We start from the raw sequence: 19839 nt of genomic DNA on the forward strand, positions 1-19839 counted from the left end.
TACACCAAAAAGAACTGGTCAACGTTCAACCATTTCAGGAGGTAGCAGATGATCAAGAGCTGATGGTACAGAAGGAAGAACTCCAAGCTGCACTGAAGGCATTGGCAAAAAACATGGCTCCAGGAATTGATAGAGTACCAAATGAGATGTTTCAACACATGGGTGCAGTGCTGGAGGCGCTCACTTGTCTATTTCAATATATTTGGAAGACAGCTACCTGACCAAATGACTGGAAGAGAGGTGCTCCAACGCAATGCGGAAATTATCGAGCAATGCCATTAACATCACATGCAAGAAAAATTTTGCTGAATATAATTAAAAACAGTTGCAGAAGTACACAGACAGGGAACTACCAAAAATTCAAGCTGGATTCAGAGGAAGACATGGAACATGGGATATCATTTCTGATGTCTGATGGATCTTGGCTGAAAGGAGAGAATATCAGTATGATGTTTACCTATTTTTGTTTACTATACAAGCACACTCAATGTGTGGCTCATGACAAATTATGGATAGCTTAGCAAAGAATGGGAATTCCAGAACACTTAACTGTATTCATGCGGAATATGTACTTTTTTTTTTTATGTACATAGACCAAGAGGCAGTCATTTGAGTAGAACAAGGGGATGCTGTGTGGTTTAAAATCAGGAAGTTGTGTGTCATGGTGGTATCCTTTCACCATACTTACTCAATCTGTATGCTGAGCAAACATTCTGAGAAGCTGGTCTCGAAGAACAAGAACATGGCATCAGTTTTGGAGAAAGATTCACTAACAACCTATGATATGCAGCTGATACGACCTTGCTTGCTGAAAGTAAAGAGGACTTGAAGCAGTTACTGATGAACAGCAACCACTACAGCCTTCAGTATGGATTACACCTCAACATAAAGAAAACAAAAATTCTCACAACTGGACCAGTAAGGAACACCATGATAAAAAGAGAAAATACTGAAGTCATCAAGCATTTCATTTAACTTGAATCCATAATCAATGCCCACAGAAGCAGCAGTCAAGAATTCAAACAATGTATTGCATTGGGCAAATCTATTGCAAAAGACCTCCTTGAAGTGTTGTGAAGGAAAGATGTCACTTTGAGGACTAAGGTGTGCCTGAGCAAAGCCATGATATTTTCTATCACCTCACATGCTTGAGCAAGTTAGACAATGAATACGGAAAACCAAAGAACTGATTCATTTAAAATATGGTGTTGGCAAAGAATACTGAATATACCATGGACTGCCAGAAGAATAAACAAAACCATCTTGAAAGAAGTACACCAAGAATGCACCTTAGAAGCAAGGATGGCGAGCTTCGTCTCATGTGCCTTGGACATATTTTCAGGAGGGACCTGTCCCGGGAGAGGCTCATCATGCTTGGAAAAGCTGAAGGTCAGAAAAAAAGAGGAAGGCGCTGAACAACACGAACTGACACAATGGCTGCAAGAATGGGCTCAAACATAGCAATGATTGTGAGGATGGTTCAGGATCAGGCAGTGTTTCATTCTGTTTTACACAGGATCGATGGCATCTAACAGCAACAACAACTAACATATGTATGTATGCATATGTGTGTGTGTGTGTGTATATACCCATTGCCGTCAAGTCGGTTCCAACTCATAGTGACCCTACAGGACAGAGTAGAACTGCCCCACAGAGTTCCCAAGGAGCGCCTGGTGGATTCGAACTGCTAACCTTTTGGTTAGCAGCTATAGCTATTAACCATTATGCGACTAGGGTTTCCATATATATGTATATATATACACACATACACACACATATATATACACACACTCATATATATGTGTGTATATATATATATATGTTCCCTTCACTAGTTTTGCACCTCTAGAGATCCCAGGCTAAGACATTTGGTACCTACAGTGATTGTAGAGGAACCAAATCTTAAGGATGAGTTTTCTGAATTGATTCTCAAGTCTAGCTAGTCTTAAAGGCACTGATGACTGTCTCCAGAAGTAAACAGGCTATTGCTAATCCATGGTGGGAGGTGACAATAGAAATACGCAAAATACTACTACCACTGGACCAAATATTTGTGAGAGACAAGGCTCTGCCTGATTACATATTTGATACTTTTCTATAATTTTGTCAGAATAAGAATAATAAGGAAGCTGCTTGGTTGGTCCTGCTTTTGGAGCCACACTGGTGAATGAAAGAAATGGGCTCAAAGCTCAAGCACCACATACAAGATCTGAAAGCTGCCACTTGTGCCCAGAAAGAAAACCATATTTCTTATAGTAACAAGGCTAATGCTGCCAAAAATAAACTCAGATTCTTATCATAAGAGTGACTGAATTAAAGCGCCAGTTGAATATCCAGCCTCAAATGGTGTCTGAAGTTAAAGTGAGGGCACTGATTGGGAAGAAATGGGATCCTGAAACTTGGGATGAGGACATATGGGCAGACAGTCAGGAAGCGGGGGACAATGAACCTCCAATTTCTGTTGAATCGCTCTTCCTAACAGAACCAGACCTCTTACTCCCATCTGAAGAGATTCTCTAACTTTGCCTGCTAAGGCACCCTTCCCAGTAAAACAATTATCCCTTCCACCTCCATCTGATGAGATTACCCCAGCTGTGCCTGAAGTGTCTTGTTTGAGTTATCTCCTGGGGTGGGATCTGGGGCATTGCCTGGGGCATTACCTTAGGCAGATGCCTTATAAGACACGGCTGAACATCCCACTGCCACTGCCCATTTTTGCTTCTAGACCTATACCTAGACTTCAGTCCCAACAAGCCCCAAAAGGTGAACTATGAAGTGTGACCCAGGAGAAGGTATGCTAAACTCCAAAAGAACTACTTGATTTTTCTAATACATACATACATACAGAAACCTGGTGAACATGTGTGGGAATGGCTATTATGGGTGTGGGATAACGGTGCAAGCAACATAAAGGTGAATTAGTCTAAGTTTATTGATATAGGCCAAGGAAGCATAGATTCTTCATTCAGTGTTTCAGCTTGAGAGGTTAGAAAAGGATCTCATAGTTTATTTGGCTGGTTTACTGAAGCATGGATTAAGTGGTGGCCTACAATAAATCAAGTGGAAATGCAGATCTGCCATTGTATAATGTAGGAGAAGGTATCCAAAGGCTGAGGGAAATTGGCAGGTTAGAATGGATTTATTAGGCTGGACCCACAGACCCACACACGGAGTGCCCAGAGGGCTCTCTTTTTACCATAGCGGTGAGGTACAAATTTGTGCAGCAAGCCCCAGCATTATTGAAGACTTCTGTGGTTGCTATTTTATGTAAGTAAGAGTCCACAGTGAGAACTGCCCTAACTGAATTAAGACACCTAACTACAATGCAGCTGCCTGGACCCCGTGGTGGTAACAGCCAAGTGGTGGCACTCAATTAACAAAGACAAGGTGAGTGTGGTTACCATAACAGACAGTAGAGTCAAAGCAGTAATCAGAATAGTCTGCTTGCATGGATTTATGGCATTGGCTACTTAGTCATAGTGGCCCTGGGAGTGAAAGAGCTGGGAAATGTACATCTCCTGGTACCTAGTGTCTTAGATATCTAGTGCTCCTGTAACAGAAATACCACAAATGGATGACTTTAACAAAGAAAATTATTCCCTCACAGTCTTGGAGGCTCTATAAGTCCAAATTCAGGGTGCCAACTCCAGGGGAAGGCTTTTTCTGTCACTCCTAGGGGAAGGTCGTTGTCACCAATCTTCCCCTGGACAAGAAGGTTCTCAGCATAGGGATCCTAGGTCCAAAGGATGTACTGCTCCTGACACTACTTTCTTGGTGGTACTGAGGTCCCCCTGTCTCTCTGCTCTTTTCTCTTTTATATCTCAAAAGAGATTGACTTAAAACACAACTTAATCTTGTAGATTGAGCCCTGCCTCCTTAACATAACTGCTTCAAATCCTCGCTCATTAACATCACAGAGGTAGGATTTACAATACATTGGAAAATCACATCAGCTGACAAAATGGTGGATAATCGCACAATACTGGGAAGCATGGCCTAGTCAAGCTGATATATACATTTTGGGAAGACAGAATTTAATTCCTAACACCTAGTATGCAGCTATCAACCTGTTAATGCCTTTTTCTCCATACCTGTTTCGAAGTATCACCAGAAACAGTGTGCCTTCTCTCTGACCTAAGTGTATAAGGACCAAATAATGTAGAGGAATCTCTGTTATATTTTCTCCATCTTACCAATATTTGGCCTCATAGGCAGACCCAGGCACTTCATTGCACAGCAGAATGAGGAGATTAAAGCCCCAACATTCTTGCCAGTGGACCAGGAAGGTAGCTGCTCAGACATCAGACAGCCTCAGAGAGACAGAGACCAGGTGGCTCAAGAGAGGGATACCATAAAGTTGTTTTTCATACCCCCCCGACTCCCACAGTTGCATATGCTTTGCTCTGACCCTAAGAAGTAGATCAATCCTTTGAGAACTGCATTATGGGTTAGAACACCAACAAGGTCCCAAACTGAGTGACACTCCCATAGATTACATCCAAATATCACTGCAAAGTCTTCAAAATCTTAACTGACATCTGAGCCACAGCATCCAGAAGTTGGGAAAGAACTTGCAGCCTGAACATAACTGGGTCAAGTGATTCCTAAAACAAACAACATCGACATTTTCTGTAAGATTGAAGTAAGACATAGTCTTGGAATCATAGACAAAAACTTTAAAAAGCTACTTTAACCACGCTCAAAGAAGTAACAGGCACACCTTAGAAAAATAGAAAAATACATAGAAAACATTCACAAATGAAAATTTTAGACAGGAAAAATAGAGATAAAAAATTCACTTGATCAGCTCTACAGCAGAATGCTGTTGACAGACAAAAGGATCAATGAGATGAAAATAGTTCAATTGAAAATATCCAATCTGAAAACAGAGAGCAAATATTGAAAAAAAAAATGAACAGAGCCTCAAAAAAATCCAAAAATATCTAACATTTATTTATCGGAATTCCATAAGGAGTAGAGAAAATATGTGGTGTAGAAAAAAGTATTTGAAGAAATACTGGCTCAACACTTTCCCAATTTGTTGAAAGACATAAACTTACAGATTCAAGAAGCTATGCAAACTCCAGCAAGTTAAACTCACATAATTTTACCCCCAAATGCCTCACTGTCAATTGTGGAATAACAAGGACCAAGAAAATATCTTCAAAGAAGCTAGAGAGAAAACAACTCATCTCACACAGGAAAAACAATTGGAATGACTCTGTATTCATCATCAGAAGCCATGGAGGCCAAAAAGCTGTGAAAACAACATTTTTTCAACACTGAAAGAAAAGAAACATTAACCCAGTGTTCTATAGGCTGTTATTTCCTTCACGAGTAAAGGAAAAATATTGACATTCTCAGGTGAAAGACGATTAAGAGAATTCATCGCCACCAGACTTGTTCTAAATGAAACACTAAAGGAAGTTGTTCAGGTGGCAGGCTTGGAATTTCAGGAATTATGGAAAGCAACACAGTGGAAAGTATCTTCTGAAGTTCGCCCTTCAGCCAAAGATTAGACAGGTCTATAAAACAAACAACAACACACGTGAAGAAACTGTTTCTTAGTTCAATCATGTGTATGAGACCAAATGTGCAAAACCTGCCCAAAAGCACAGAAAAGAGGGCAGGATGGAACAGGAATCATGGCGGATGGAAACGGGGAACTGGAGCATAGGAGAGTGTTGACACATGATGAGGATTGCAACCAATGTCAAAAACAATTGTGTATAAATGGTTGAACAAGAAAGTAATTTGCTCTGTAAAGTTTCAAATAAAGCACAATAAAAAAAAAAAAAAGTGGTAGGTATCTGGGTAAACATATTATGCCAACCCTGCTGTCACTGCACAACATGGCGGAGGACTCCCCTCTTTGGAAAGACTTGCTAGCCTATTGGAAACACTTTGGAATATACTCTTGGTGGCAAATTAGTATTAAAGAATGGCATTAATTTTGAAAATATGAGATGTCTGTACTCATGTCTGGTGAATAAACTAGATAATAACATTTTCAGAGCTAAATGAGATGTTCTAACAGAAAAATAGGCCTGAATTCCCACGTGGGCCATGAGCCTAATCTGAAGGCCTTTCCCACAGAGGCATTTCAGGCACCTCTAGAGCAGCAGGAGCACTGGGGAATGCATGTATCAACCTCCCCCAGGGCCTTCTCTGAGGGGTAAGTACCTGCTTTAGTACTAAGCGTTCATAAATAGTCATTCTGCATAAGGTCTTCAGGTTCAAGTCTGTAATCCAGCTGGGATTCTGTGTGTGCTGCATCTCTGCATCAAAAGAACATGCTTCTAGAAGCAGAATGCCAGGAGAGAGGCGGTTGGGCAGTTGGGGGTGGAGGGTGCTGCACAGACAGGGGTGCCCGAGGGAGGCACAATATAGTCATTCTGCAGCAGGTCTAGTCATTCTGCATAAGAATTAGAATGCTTCTGTCAATGCACAATAGTTTACATGCAGAACATAAACAAAGTTACTGAAGGACAAAGTTGAATAGTAAACCAAGCCACTCCCTGTCAGTCCTTACCTGAGAGGGTCTTCATGAGGACTTCCGGGGATGGAGAAGGACACAGAAAACGCTGATTTATTTTACCTCTTCCTTCCTCAAGAAACAGGAACTGGTGTTAAGATGTCAGGTGTCAAGCCCCAAACTCCTCTTCTGGTCTGTATCTAAGGTGTATAATAAAACTGGGAATGAGGCAATCAGCCGTGAGCAGACAGACCCAGAGTATTCCCAGTGCCCCACATCTTTGAGCTCCAGTGAGATCCTGTTCTTAGTCACTACATTAGCAGAGGAGCTGAAAGACTGAAATTCCTTATTTTCAGGCAACTTGGGCTTCAAGCAGGCACTTATTGCTAAAGTCGTATTTCTCTGTGTTAATTTATGATCCTTAACTCAAATCCGGAGTTCGGAGCTGATTTTGATAACTCCTCCTTAGTCTGTGTAGACAAGAGTCTGCTCACAGTCAGGGAAGACGGTGGAGGAAACAAAGTCCCTAGCCCAGAGGAGGGACTGCTCCCCAAATTGGGGCAATGCCCCTGGGGAGCACTGGCGAGGTGCACTGTCCCCTCTGTGGCTTTGTGTTCTGCTCCTGGAATTGCACCCTGGGGGCCTCCATATGCAGACCCATAGTCCGTGGGTGGCCACAACTCCCTTCAGGGTCATAGGCACCTTGCGATATGCTTCCTGCCCTCCTTCTGAGCATAAGCGCTGAGATCACGCATGGCAGAACCAGTTCCGAGGTCCAGACCCTAGGCCTTGCCCTCCTTGGCCTTAGGCTTCCCCTAGTCCTGGGGGAACCCGCAAGCCTGGCGGGTGCGAGGTTAGCACCGGGCTCGGCGGGCTTGGGCCTGTCTCAAAAGGCTCAGGGCGCACGCAGGTTCCGCCTCCTTGGAGCCTGCGGGCTTGCGGCCGGCAGCCGGGCCATCTCCTGCCTCCCTCGGCCGCCCTCTCTGAGCAGCAGCTCCCCTCCCCCCACCCCACCAACAGCCCAACAGTCGCACTGCCTGCTTTCTGCTTCTAGAAGCCTGTTCTTTTGGATTACAGACTTGAACCTGAAACGCACAACTTTAAAACTACTAGATGGGGTGGCGGGGCGGGGGGGGGTTGGGTGGCAGTGAAAAAAGGAAAAAAAATTAAGAAAAGAACAATTACAAAAAAAGTCTTAGAAGACTATCCTCACATTATGGACTCAAGAAGGCTGCGGATACACAACTGCGTAGATAGCATACTGTTGTCTCTTTCTTTGCAAATAAGTCTTAAATGAGGGAATTTGGTACCGGGAATAGTTGTAGAGCCTGACTTTGGGGAAATCTGGGATTGATGAATTGGCTTGCATGAGGCTATAAGCCCTGATAGTCAATATTTAAAGATGAGATTTGAGCAACCTAGAACATGCATCAGAATTTCTTCTAAGTAAATTAGCACCAGAAGATGCCTTTAACCACCTAAATAAAATGGGTCAGTAGTTCAAGATCTCCCTACAAAGAAAATGGCAGACCTAGATCATTTCCAGTCAGGTTCCAGCAAACATGCAAGAAACAGTCATTTTAATCTTGTACATAGTCAACAGAGATTAGAAAACCATGAGATACTCCACTAACTTGACCCTTAAGGCTAGTTTAAAAATGATAGCAAATTAGAGAAGGAAGGTAGGAGAAGAGTTAGAGGACAAGCACACTCAGTAACTAAGATGCAAAACCCTACGTAAGATGCTAGCAAAGGAAATCCAGCAAAGTATAAACCATGTAACATGCCATGATCAAGGCGGTTTATTGCAGGCATACAAATTTGAGTGAACATTAAAGATTTAGTAATTTCATTCACCACATGCATAGGTGAAAGAAGAGAAGACATATGCTCACCTCAAGAGATGGGGGCAAAGCAGGTTGATAAAATCCAATCACACGGAGAGATAAGGGCTAGGAGCAAACATGGAACAGAAAAGGAGTTCCCGAACGTGGAAAACTACAACTAGCATGATAGTTCATGGTGACGTGTGGGACATTCTCTTTAAAATTAATAAACAATAAAATAAGGATGCTTCTATCATTATTTTTATTAAACATTTAACACTGGAAGTACAAAAAGAGAAAAAGTATAACTGCTATTCATAGATTATAGGACTGTCTCCATTGAAAACCGTAGAAAACACTGGAATTAATAGTAATCATAAATAAAAAAATAAATTGAAATTTCAATGCATCAGCATCAAGCGGACTCGGTCATAGCTCTTAGGTGAAAACAAAGGACACTGATAGGGAAAGAGCAGGTTCAGGTGGGCTAGACCAAGGAGGGAAGAAAATTATTCTGCACTGGGCTGAACTTACAAGCACGGGTATGTGTGTTAGTTACCTAGTCCCTCCATAACAAAAAATAACACAACTGGATGGCTTTAAAGAACAGAAATTTATTTGTTCATAGTTCAGTAGGTAGTAGTTCAAATTCAGGGCATGACTGTAGTGGGAAGTCCTTCCTTGTCTACCTCAGCTTCTAGTAGACGCCAGAAATCATTTGTGTTCCTGGCCTTGTGGACGCATCTGTCTTCTTTGTCTGTCTTCCTCTTTGCCTGTTTGTGCCTGTGTGTATTCTGCTCCTTTTATAACTAAGAAGAGTAAGGCTTAGGACCCACCCTACATTGGTATGACCTCATTCACATAATAAAAGGAGGCCCCCTATTTCCAAACAAGGTCAGATTTACAGGTAAAGGGGTTAGGATTTCCACATACATTTTGGAGGGACACAATTCAATCCCTAACAGTCGACTTACCAGATATTCTGGATTGAGAGTACTCGCATGAACAGCTGAGAGTGGTTCCAATTCTTTGCTACATTCGTTGGCTGAAACTTGTCTCAATGGTCACCCATAGGAATGCTGGAGCAATTTATGGTGTAGGACCTAGCCAACCATTCCTAATCACGTCCATTGTGTGGAAAAACACACACTCCCATCACCGAAGCCTTGAGAAATTCATCGATAAGAAGAGAATGGTGGTTGGAACCAAGAATTGTTTCATAGCCTAGATAACATGGTGCAGCTGTTAGATATCCACATGGAGATGTCCGGTAATAAAACTTCACCCCACACGGAGATGTCAAGAATAATACCAACAGCTAATGTTCATTGAGTACCTACACTGGTGCCAGGCACTCCTGTGCTTTTCCTTTCATGTTTGCTTTTCATGATGGCCATATGAGGAATGTATCATTTTAATGCATAAAGAGGTCAATACAGAGAGTTAGGCTGACATTTGAATATATGAGTCTGGACCCAGGAGGAGTTTGAATGGATGGAGGTATAAACCTCACGTCCTTAGCTACAAATAGACAGCAGTAAACTCACTGAGGCATCCTAGAGGGAGGGTGTCAGTAGAGAGAGGAGCAGGCACCAAGCCCAAGGGTACTCGGGTATCTAGAAGCCTGCCAGGTGAACAGCAGCCAACAAGCCTCTCTGAAGTCCAGTGTGGTTCCTGGAGGGTTGTCTGTCCTTGCTCTCAGCTGCATTTCCCCAGTGCTCCTCCCCCCTGCACTGGGTTGTCCCCTTCATGACGACAGGGACAGTGTGTACCTTTCACCACTGTATCTGCATAACACAGACTACTTCTGGCCCATGGAGTATACTGACTGAATGAAAAATAAACAAAGGATAAGGACGTAAAATCCTTCGTAGTTGATACCTTGGGATACATTAAGGGGCTTCATGAGTAAGAGGGAGAAAAACTGATCAGGGCTGCTTCTGAGACCATCTCTTAGGCGTAAAGAGTGTTAAACAATAATTAAACAAAGAGATTTAGTGGCAGAGATGTATGTTAAAAAGATGTAAGTATAGGTTGAAGATTACTAGAAACATGCCCATTTATTATTGCAACTATAGTCAAATCGTTAAAAAACATATACTACATGCACACAGAATATTATAAAGTAATTTAATGCCCTCATTAAAAAAAAAAAAACAAAAAAAATTTATCATGAGAAAAGACTAATGTTGAATGAAAATATCAGGATATAATATCTGTGTTAATATATATAAATGTGTGTGCTAATACACACATAAAACCAGTTGCCACTGAGTCAGTTCTGATCCATGAGGACACCAGTGTGCCACAGTAGAACTGTACTCCATAGGGGTTTCAGTGGCTGGGTTTTCGGAAGTAGACTGCCAGACCTCTCTTTCATAGCAATTCTGGGTGGACCTGAACTCCAACTTTCTGTCAGCAGCTCAAGATATTAACCATTTGCATCAACCAGAGACTCTAATACACATACACGCCAATATAAGTAAGATAATAGACATATCGGAATGTTAATAATTTATTCTATGCATTACGTATGTTTTCTTGTTATTTATTGCATACTTTCCCATTGCTTCCAAGTTTTTGAGGAATAGAATGTACTTCTGGAAAAATTCATGAGAAATTTTTAAGTAATGAAATAATTAACAGAAACAGAATGAGTAAATCTGTGGCAAGGCAGCCCAGGAACCCAAGATTACAGTAACACTGGTATGAAAGGCAGAATTGTGGAGTCCTGAAGCTCAGTGGTCCCATGCATCCATCAGGAAAGAGCAAAGAGCAAATAAACAAGGAGAAAATACAGTGAGCCAGAGGAGTGGGAGCCCTCCGTTGTGGGCACAGTTTCCTCGTGAAACTTTAGATGGACACAATGGGTGGGATTATCCACTTCCATCATACAAACATTTTTATTACCCTTGATTTTAATGGAACTATGTTATAAAAACACATGATGAAATAAAGTATAATAAAAGAATAAATCTCATCAGTGGACTACTATCATTTTCCCCGGCCACTGAGGAGGGCGGGAGACACACACGGGAAAAGATGGAGCAGTGTGAAAACTCATGCTAAGTGGGGAGGAGAGTGTTTCTGAGACAGGCCTTAGCTGCTACCACCTAGGGAAGTAGGCAGCCGTGCACAACCAACTGGAAGAAATGGCACATTATTTCTGAGACCTACTCCAGCTCATAACAAATTATGGATAACATGGGGAAGAATGAGATTTCCAGGACACTTAATTGTTTTCATGAGAAACTTGTACATAGAAAAAGAGGCAGTCATCTAAACAGAACAAGGAATACTGCATGGTTTAAAGTCAAGAAAGGTGTGCATCAGTGTTGTATCCTTTCGCCATACCTATTCAACCTGTATGCTGAGCAAATAATCCGAGAGGCTGGACTGTCTGAAGAAGAATAAGGCGTCAGGATTGGAGGAAGACTCATTAATAACCTGAGATATGCAGATGATACAATCTTGCTTGCTGAAAGTGAAGAGGCCTTAAAGCATTTACTGATGAAGATCAAAGACTACAGACCAAGAGCCTAACAACTGGACCAATAAGCAACATCATGATAACGGAGAAAATGTTGACATCATTAAGGGCTTCATTTTACTTGGATCCACAATAAACACCCACGGAAGCAGCAGTCAAGAAATCAAACGACACATTGCATTGGGCAAATCTGCTGCCAGAGACCTCTTTAAAGTGTTCCAAAGCACAGATGTCACCTTGAAAACTAATGTGCGCCTGACTCAAGCCATGGTGTTTTCAGTCACCTCATACGCACATGAAAGGTGGGCAATGAATAAGGAAGACAAAAGAAAAATTGAAGCCATTGAATTACGGTGTTGGCAAAGAATATTGAATATACCACGGACTGCCAAAAGAATGAACAAATCTGCCTTAAAAGAAGTACAGCCAGAATATTCCTTAGAAGCAAGAATGGCGAGGCTTCATCTCACATATTTTGGACATGTTGTCAGGAGAGATCAGTCCCTGGAGAAGCACGTCACGCTTGGTGACAAGTGGCCACAACAATTGGCTCAAACATAACAACGACTGTGAAGGTGACGATAGGTAGTTTAATATACATTTTGACCCATATGAATTAAAATTTAAACAATTATTTCATACCTTTTCATAGCGGTTTTAGAATATACAATTAAAATAAATGTAAACAACTATTAGAAAAAAATCTCTGAAAATAAAATTTAAGAAACTGCTCCATACCCCAAATCTAAATGGCTTGATATAAAGCACTGGTCTTTGTAATTCACAAAAAACAGGTACCAATTCCTGAACAAGAACTGAAGTGACAGGAGAAACTCCCCATGCTGTTAGAGCCCTGAGTATGGGCCCTAATCCAATGATCTGTCTTCATTAATTCCTTTTCATTTCATCTCTGTGAAAGAGGGAAGGGAGAAGGTGAGAGAGGGTTACATGTGCCTATTCTGTTCTTTAGCATCTAGTTCAGTGCCAGGAACAAGTATTCATAAGAGTCTAAAAATCATTAAAATACAAATAAGGAGGAAAACCTCCTAGTATATATATATGTATTAGGCGGCACAAAGAGTTAAGTGCTCAGATACTAACTGAAAGGTTGGCAGTTTAAATCCACTCAGTTGCCTTGGAAGAAAGGCCTGGCAATCTCCCTCCAAATGCTCACAGCTATTAAAAACCGTATGGAGGGCAGTCCTACTCTGAAAACTCACGGGGTCGTCATGAGTGAAAATCTCCTCAACGGCAAGTGGATTGGTAATCTATATATGGCATAAATGTTCGGAAAATTAGTTTCTGAACATATACACAGCATTGAGAATACACTGTACATTAGTATTATGTGCCAAAACCCACTGTCATCAAGTCGATTCTAACTCATAGTGACCCCAAAGGACAGAGTAAAACTACCCCATAGGGTTTCCAAGGCTGTAAGTCTTCACTGAAGCAGACTGCCACATCTGTCTCCTACAGAGAGGCTCGTGGGTTTGAAACACTGACCTTTCAGTTAGCAGCCAAGTTCTTTAACCACACAGCCACTAGGGTTCACTGCTGTCATGTACAGTGATTACATAAAGCAAATTCTGAAACAAACTGCCTGGGTTTAAATCCTAACTCAATTTATCAGCTGGGTGATCTGGGCACGTTACTTTACCTCTCACTGCCTCAGTTTCCCATTTCTAAAACGGATCTTATGCAAAAGGTTGTTACGCAGGTTAAATAAAACACACAAGGCACTTAGAAAAAGGCCTTACACACAGAATGAACACAATAAATGTTAGTTTTCATAATAAGGGAATACAAACAAACGGCTAGGTTGAAGGAACTTCCACTGAGAAAGAGTTGAGTTCTGAAATTCATGTGTAAAGTCATTTACATCAACTGTTAAAGTTGTATGTTTAGATTCAAGTGATTACTGAGGTATGTCATGATCTTGAACAGAGTTCTGGGGACTATACAGGCAGACTCTGCATGCCCTTCTCCTGCACATCCATTCCATCTCCCTTGGAGCCCAGACATCATGTTATCAATTAAACCCCTCCCACACTGGTGGTGTACTGTTTAAGAGCTATGGCTGCTAACCAAAAGGTCATCAGTTCAAATCCACCAGGCGCTCCTTGGAAAGTCTATGGCACAGTTCCGCTCTATAGGGCCTATAGGGCCGCTAAGAGTTGGAATAGACTCAGTGGCAACGGGTTTTTAATGGGTATGAGTAAACTGTTCAGTGCTTAAAGACATACCAAAAGCAACCACTAACACAAAAGTATAGTAAAAAGTTCTCATTTTAGAATAGCAAAGCCTTTTTCTAACACTGTGGTGAATTAGGGTGGACTGTGGATCAAGAAGAGCCCTGGTGGCATAGTGGTTAAGAGCTCAGCTGCTAACCAAAAGGTCAGCAGTTCGAATCCACCAACTAGTCCTTGGAAACTCTATGGGGTAGCTCTACTCTATGCTATAGGGTCTCTATGAGTTCAAATCAGCTAGGGTCTCTACGAGTTGGAATCAACTTGATGGTGACAAGTTTGGTTTGGTGGGTGCCATGGATTGCATTATGACCCTAAAAAAATGTGTGTTTCAACTTGGTTAGGCCATGATTCCCACTATTGTGTAGTTGTCCTCCATTTTGTGATTGTAATTTTACTTTAAGAGGATTAGGGTGGGATTGTAACACCACCCTCACTCAGGTCACCTTTCCCTGGGGTGTGGCCTGCACCACCTTTTACCTCTCAAGAGATAAACGGAACGGGAAGCAAGCCGAGAGTTGGGGGCCTCAGACTATCAAGAAAGCAGCACCAGGAGCAGAGCACGTCCTCTGGACCCAGGGTCCCTGCACCTGAGAAGCTCCTTGACCATGCGAAGGCTAAGGACAAGGACCTTCTTCCAGAGCCGAAAGAGAGAGAAAGCTTTCCCCTAGAGCTGATGCCTTGAATTGGACTATTAGCCTACTTCAATGTGAGGTATTACATTTCTCTCGGTTAAAGCCATCCACTCATGGTATTTCTGTTATGGCAGCACTAGATGATGAAGACAGTGGGTCAGGGTGGAAGGGGTGGATGAAGGACAAAAAAAGAAAAATGGACAACAGGAGAAATATAAGAATTCAGAGAACTGTGAAAATTTAATTCCTGAATATACTTTCTTTCTCCTCCCTATAACTGGAAGGACTTTTCTCATATACAGCATATATAAGGAAATCCTTGCAATATTTACAACACTTGGATTTTTGTAAAACTCATTCTCTGAAAACTCATGGTGGCCCCATTAATTTGTGGCTTAAAAACAACTCAGAACTAAAAAGAAGCATAAATAAATAAATAAAGGCACTGCTGTCATTTGCGGGTGATGTTCTTTTCCTGCTATCCACAACCCACACACTCGGGAGTTAATTTTCCAGGGTCAGTGTTCATAGACCATCCTCTTTCTCACACCACCACCCCACCACCCTTAATTATTTAGAAAAGGCAGGGCCAGTCAGTGCTCCAAACATCAAGATTTCTCTCCACAATGCCAACTGGCACTTGGGGAGCAGGCTACATTCTCAGCTATCAGCAATTCCACTAGCCCCTGCAGATAAGGAACATGTCTCCACTGAACTGTTCACTGTAATAAATTAAAAAAAAAAAATTGTAAAAAACTGTTTCTTAAAACAAAAACAACAACAACAAAAAAAACAGGTATTTCCCCATTACCCACCCACCCCACTCTCCCACACCCACTGCTCCCCACCACACACACACTCAAATATTTCCTACCAAGGGTGTTTCCCAAGCACGGGGTCTGGCTCTGCTCTTCTTTTACACCCCGTGGAGGCCTCTGGAGAAACCATACCTTTGGTTGGCAATTCCCTGAACCCTGCCTATTCAAGCTGGCACTTATTCAAAAAGGCAGGTGAGTCTTCAAGTCAGGTTTTTATAAGGAGTTTAAGATGAGCCAGGTGATACGCCTACTCACCCTCAAGTTTCTCAAAGGTAATAATTTCTTGAGATGTTTACAATGTCTCAACTATGGGTTAATTAAATCCCTTAGGATGGTGGGCATGGGAAAATCCTCCATCTCAGTGCCCCCATTTTGGAAAAAAGAGGGGGAATCTCCAAAATTACAAATTTGAATTTCTACACGCTAAAAAGCCTGTCGGTTCCCCGGTGATCCAGTGGCTAGGATTCCGCATTTTCACCGCCACTGCCCCGGATTTCCAACCAGGGAAGAGTCTTTGGAAACCCTGGTGGTGTAGTGGTTAAGAGCTACGCCTGCTAACCAAAGGTTGGCAGTTAGAATCCACCAGACACTCCTTGGAAACCCTATAGGGCAGTTCTACCCTGTACTATAGGGTAGCTACGAGCTGGAATTGACTCCATGGAAATGGGTTTGGTTTTTGTTTTTAAAAAGACCCTCAGAATGATGAATTCCAAAGAAATGCATATTATGTATATTACCTACATGATTGCACAGAAACAAGACTAGAAGCACAGAGACTGGCATAGAGTGTAAATATGAATGTATATATTGAAATATATTTTTTAAACCACACCCTCCCTTGGGGGCTTCTCAGGCTCTCCGAGGCCAAATGGTCAGTGTCAAGCCATCAGGGAGCCCTCTGGTGGGCTCGGAGAGGGCCATCGGAGGTCAGCAAACAAATGACCCTTAGAGGAGGTGCCCTCTGCACCTCCCCCCAACGCTTGGGTGGGGCTTCCTCTCCTCTCCATTTGGTCTGGACCATCCTCACCTGGTCGCCTTGATGCCCCTCACCTGGCCGATTACCCAGCTGGGGAATTGTCAGTTGTGAGCTATCTCAGTGGATTTTCTTTATTTAAAAAGCAGGTTATACAGGTATTCTTTTGATTATTTTTGATATTTTGATAACTGAAGACCCGTTTTAAACTACCAATAACAGACGAATTTTAAAAAATAAATCCATGTATTTTTTAAATCCCAGCACCTGAGGTATCCACGTCTCTAAGTCTGCTTCCAAGCTTCCAGTGCAAATACATATCAAACTACAGAATATTATACTCTTTAAAATGGGGGTGAGTCATACGCATTTTTACAATCTACGTTTTCCCATTAAAATGATTCTTTTCCTATTTTTTTTTATACTGAGCTTTATTTGATTTTTTTTTTCTTTTTAATTTTACTGGGTTTTAGGTGAAAGTTTACAGCACAGATCAGTTTCTTATTCAAAAATTGATACACAAACTGTTTCGTGACATTGGTTGCAATCCCCACTTTGTGTCAGCGCTCTCCCCCTTTCCCTGTCCACCTCAGGTTCCCCATGTCCATTCGTCCAGGTTTCCTGTCCTTTCCTGCCTTTTCATCTTTGCTTTTGAGCAGGTATTGCCCATTAGGTCTCATACTTGATTGAACTAAGGAGTAAGTTCCTCACGTGTGTTATTCTTGGTCTGAGCCCTGGTGGTGCAGTGATTAACAGCTCAGCTGCTAACCAAAAGTCTGCTGTTTGAATCCATCAGTTGCTCCCTAGAAACCCTATGGGGTAGTTCTACTCCCTCCTATAGGGTTGCTAAGAGTCAGAATCCACTAGATGGCAATTGGTTTGTTTGTTTTTCAATCTTTGGCTGAAAGGTAGACTTTGTTATCAATTTATTAAATCAACTGGTAATTTGCTGGATATTTCTCATACACGAACTTATGATGTCTTCAAATCCAGCCAATCAGGTTTAGGGAGAGAGAAACTTCTCTACCTTAGCCTCCCTGCCACTCCCACACCTTTTTCATTGATTTCCATGCCCTGTTTAAGTAACATCACTCATCACTTCTCACTGTCTAGGTTATCTGAGCCAATTCATGGCAGTCAATTCCACCTGAGCTCTAGGATACCCTCATTTACACACTCTGTCCTGTTGTTCCTTCACCCATGGCTGACTACATCTCCCCTTGAATGTCTACTAGGCATCTCAAACTTAATGTGGTTCAAATAAAATTCTTGCTCCAAGTGTCTTATTTACCTCCCAGTCTTCCTTATCTCAGCAAATATTCTCACTATCCTCTGGGTTGTTCAGGACAAAAACCTAGAAATCACCCTTGATTTCTCTCCTTTATTCAAATCTTGCATCCAATCCATTGACACATATTCTGGACTCTTGGCGCTACCTTAAAATAAATCCTGACTCTATCCACTTCTCACTACCTCCACCTTACAGCCACCATCATCTCTTGGTTAAAACTGGACTCCATGCCACTGATCTTCCCTCTTACAGTCTACATAACAGCATCATTTCAGTGGCTTCTCATGGCGATTAGGAAAAATTCCCAAACGCTTCCCATGGTCTTTCATGATGCGGGGCTTGCCCACCATACTAACAGTCTTCCCTCGGTTCACTCCACACTCGCCATGACTTATTTCCTGAGCTTCCTCAAACATGCCAAAACACTTGGTTATTTAAGGGCCTCAGAAACAACTCTTGCCTTTATTGGCAATATCCTCCCTCCAGAACTTCATACAGCTATTCTCTCCTTTGATATAGGTCAGTTATCTCCTCAAATATCCTGCTCCCATAAGCCTTCTGACTATTAATCTAAAACACCTCACCCCACTCCTTCCCTCACATGCAAATCTGTCTTATTTTCAAAATATTTAGCTCTCCTTGACATTTTTTGTTATTACCTGTAAATTTATTTTTTGTGGTGGAGAATGTATGCAGCAAAACACACCAACTTAACAGTTTCTACCTGTACAATTTAATGACATCGGTTACATTCAAGTTGTGCAACCATTCTTACCCTCTTTTTCTGAGTTGTTCCTCTGTCATTAACATAAACCCACTGCTCCTTAAGGTTCCTATCTAATCTTTTCAGTAGCTGTTGTCAATCTGATGCCATGTAGACAGTTCTTAAAAGAGCATATGCTCAAGGTAGACCATTTTTATTAGTTAAGTAAGCTAATGTTCTGGAGCCCTCGTGGCACAGTGGTTAAGTGATACAGTAGCCAAGCAAAAGAAGAGCAGTTTGAATCAACCACCTGCACCTTGGAAACCCTATGTGGCAGTGCTATTCTGTTCTACAGGGTCTCTGAGTCAGAATCAACTCAACAGCAACAGTTTGATTTTTTCTTTTTTATACTTCGGTTTTAAGATAATTCAAGGGAAGGCTTTTGGTGTAATGTTTAAAGAATATCTCACGGAAATAGTTTCAGGAGTTCATTCACCCTCAATGGCTCCAAAAAGTCTGGGGTTCATGAGAATCTGAAATTCTGTTCTGCAATTTCCCCCTTTTGATCAGGGCTTTTCTATGGACTCTTTGATCAAAATGTTCAGCGACAGTAGCCAGGAACATTTTGGTTCTTCTGGTCTCGTGGCATGCTAGATGTTCTTTTAAAAAACATGAGTGGATGCTGAAGGTTATCAAATACTTATTTTATTACACCTATTAATATAATCACATTTATTTTTCCTGTACATATGGTAAATTATACTGATTCATTTTTGAATGTTAAACTAACCTTGAATTCTTGGGATAGACCCAACTTGGTCATAATATATTCTTCTTTACAGTATTGCTGCATTTGTTTTGCCTATTTATTTTCATATTTTGCATCTATGTTCATCAGTGACATTGGCCTGTAATTTTCCCATCTTGTGCTGCTCTTGTCAGGTTTTGGTATCAATATTCATTCTACAAGCTTTACAAAGGAGTTTGGGTATATATTTCATTTTATATTGAAGAATTTGTGAAATATTTCTTGAATATTTGGCAGAATTTGCAGGAAAAGCCATCTGACATGAAGTTTTCTTTTTGAGAATAGTTTGAGCTCTAATTCAATTCTATTAACAGTTGTGGAATTACTTTTGCTTCCTGTTTCTTCCTGAATCGTTGTTATTAACTTACATGGTATGATGCGTTTGCCTACTTTACCTAAATTTGCAAATTTATTGACTAATATGGTTCATAACATTCTCACGTTATCTTTATGTTCTGCAAGATCTGTAGTCATTTTCTTTCTAATTCCTGATATTCGGTATTTATACCTTCATTCTTTTTCTCTTGATCAGTCTTCCCTAAAGTTTGTCAATTTTACTAGCACTTTCTAA

At 41.4% G+C, this 19839-nt stretch overlaps 1 long non-coding RNA gene across 9 annotated transcripts in view; it reads right to left on the reverse strand.

Annotated features, from left to right (window-relative positions):
• LOC135229322 (uncharacterized) overlaps positions 1-19839 on the reverse strand; it is a 187361-nt gene that overhangs the window by 136240 nt on the left and 31282 nt on the right. For all 9 annotated transcript variants that reach the window (XR_010320109.1, XR_010320107.1, XR_010320108.1 and 6 more), the window contains exon 2: positions 6533-6675. This is a non-coding gene — a long non-coding RNA (uncharacterized LOC135229322). The remainder of the gene's footprint in view (positions 1-6532; positions 6676-19839) is intronic.

Source organism: Loxodonta africana, unplaced genomic scaffold, assembly GCF_030014295.1.
Source record: "Loxodonta africana isolate mLoxAfr1 unplaced genomic scaffold, mLoxAfr1.hap2 scaffold_203, whole genome shotgun sequence".
In the NCBI taxonomy this organism is placed as follows: Eukaryota; Metazoa; Chordata; class Mammalia; order Proboscidea; family Elephantidae; genus Loxodonta; species Loxodonta africana.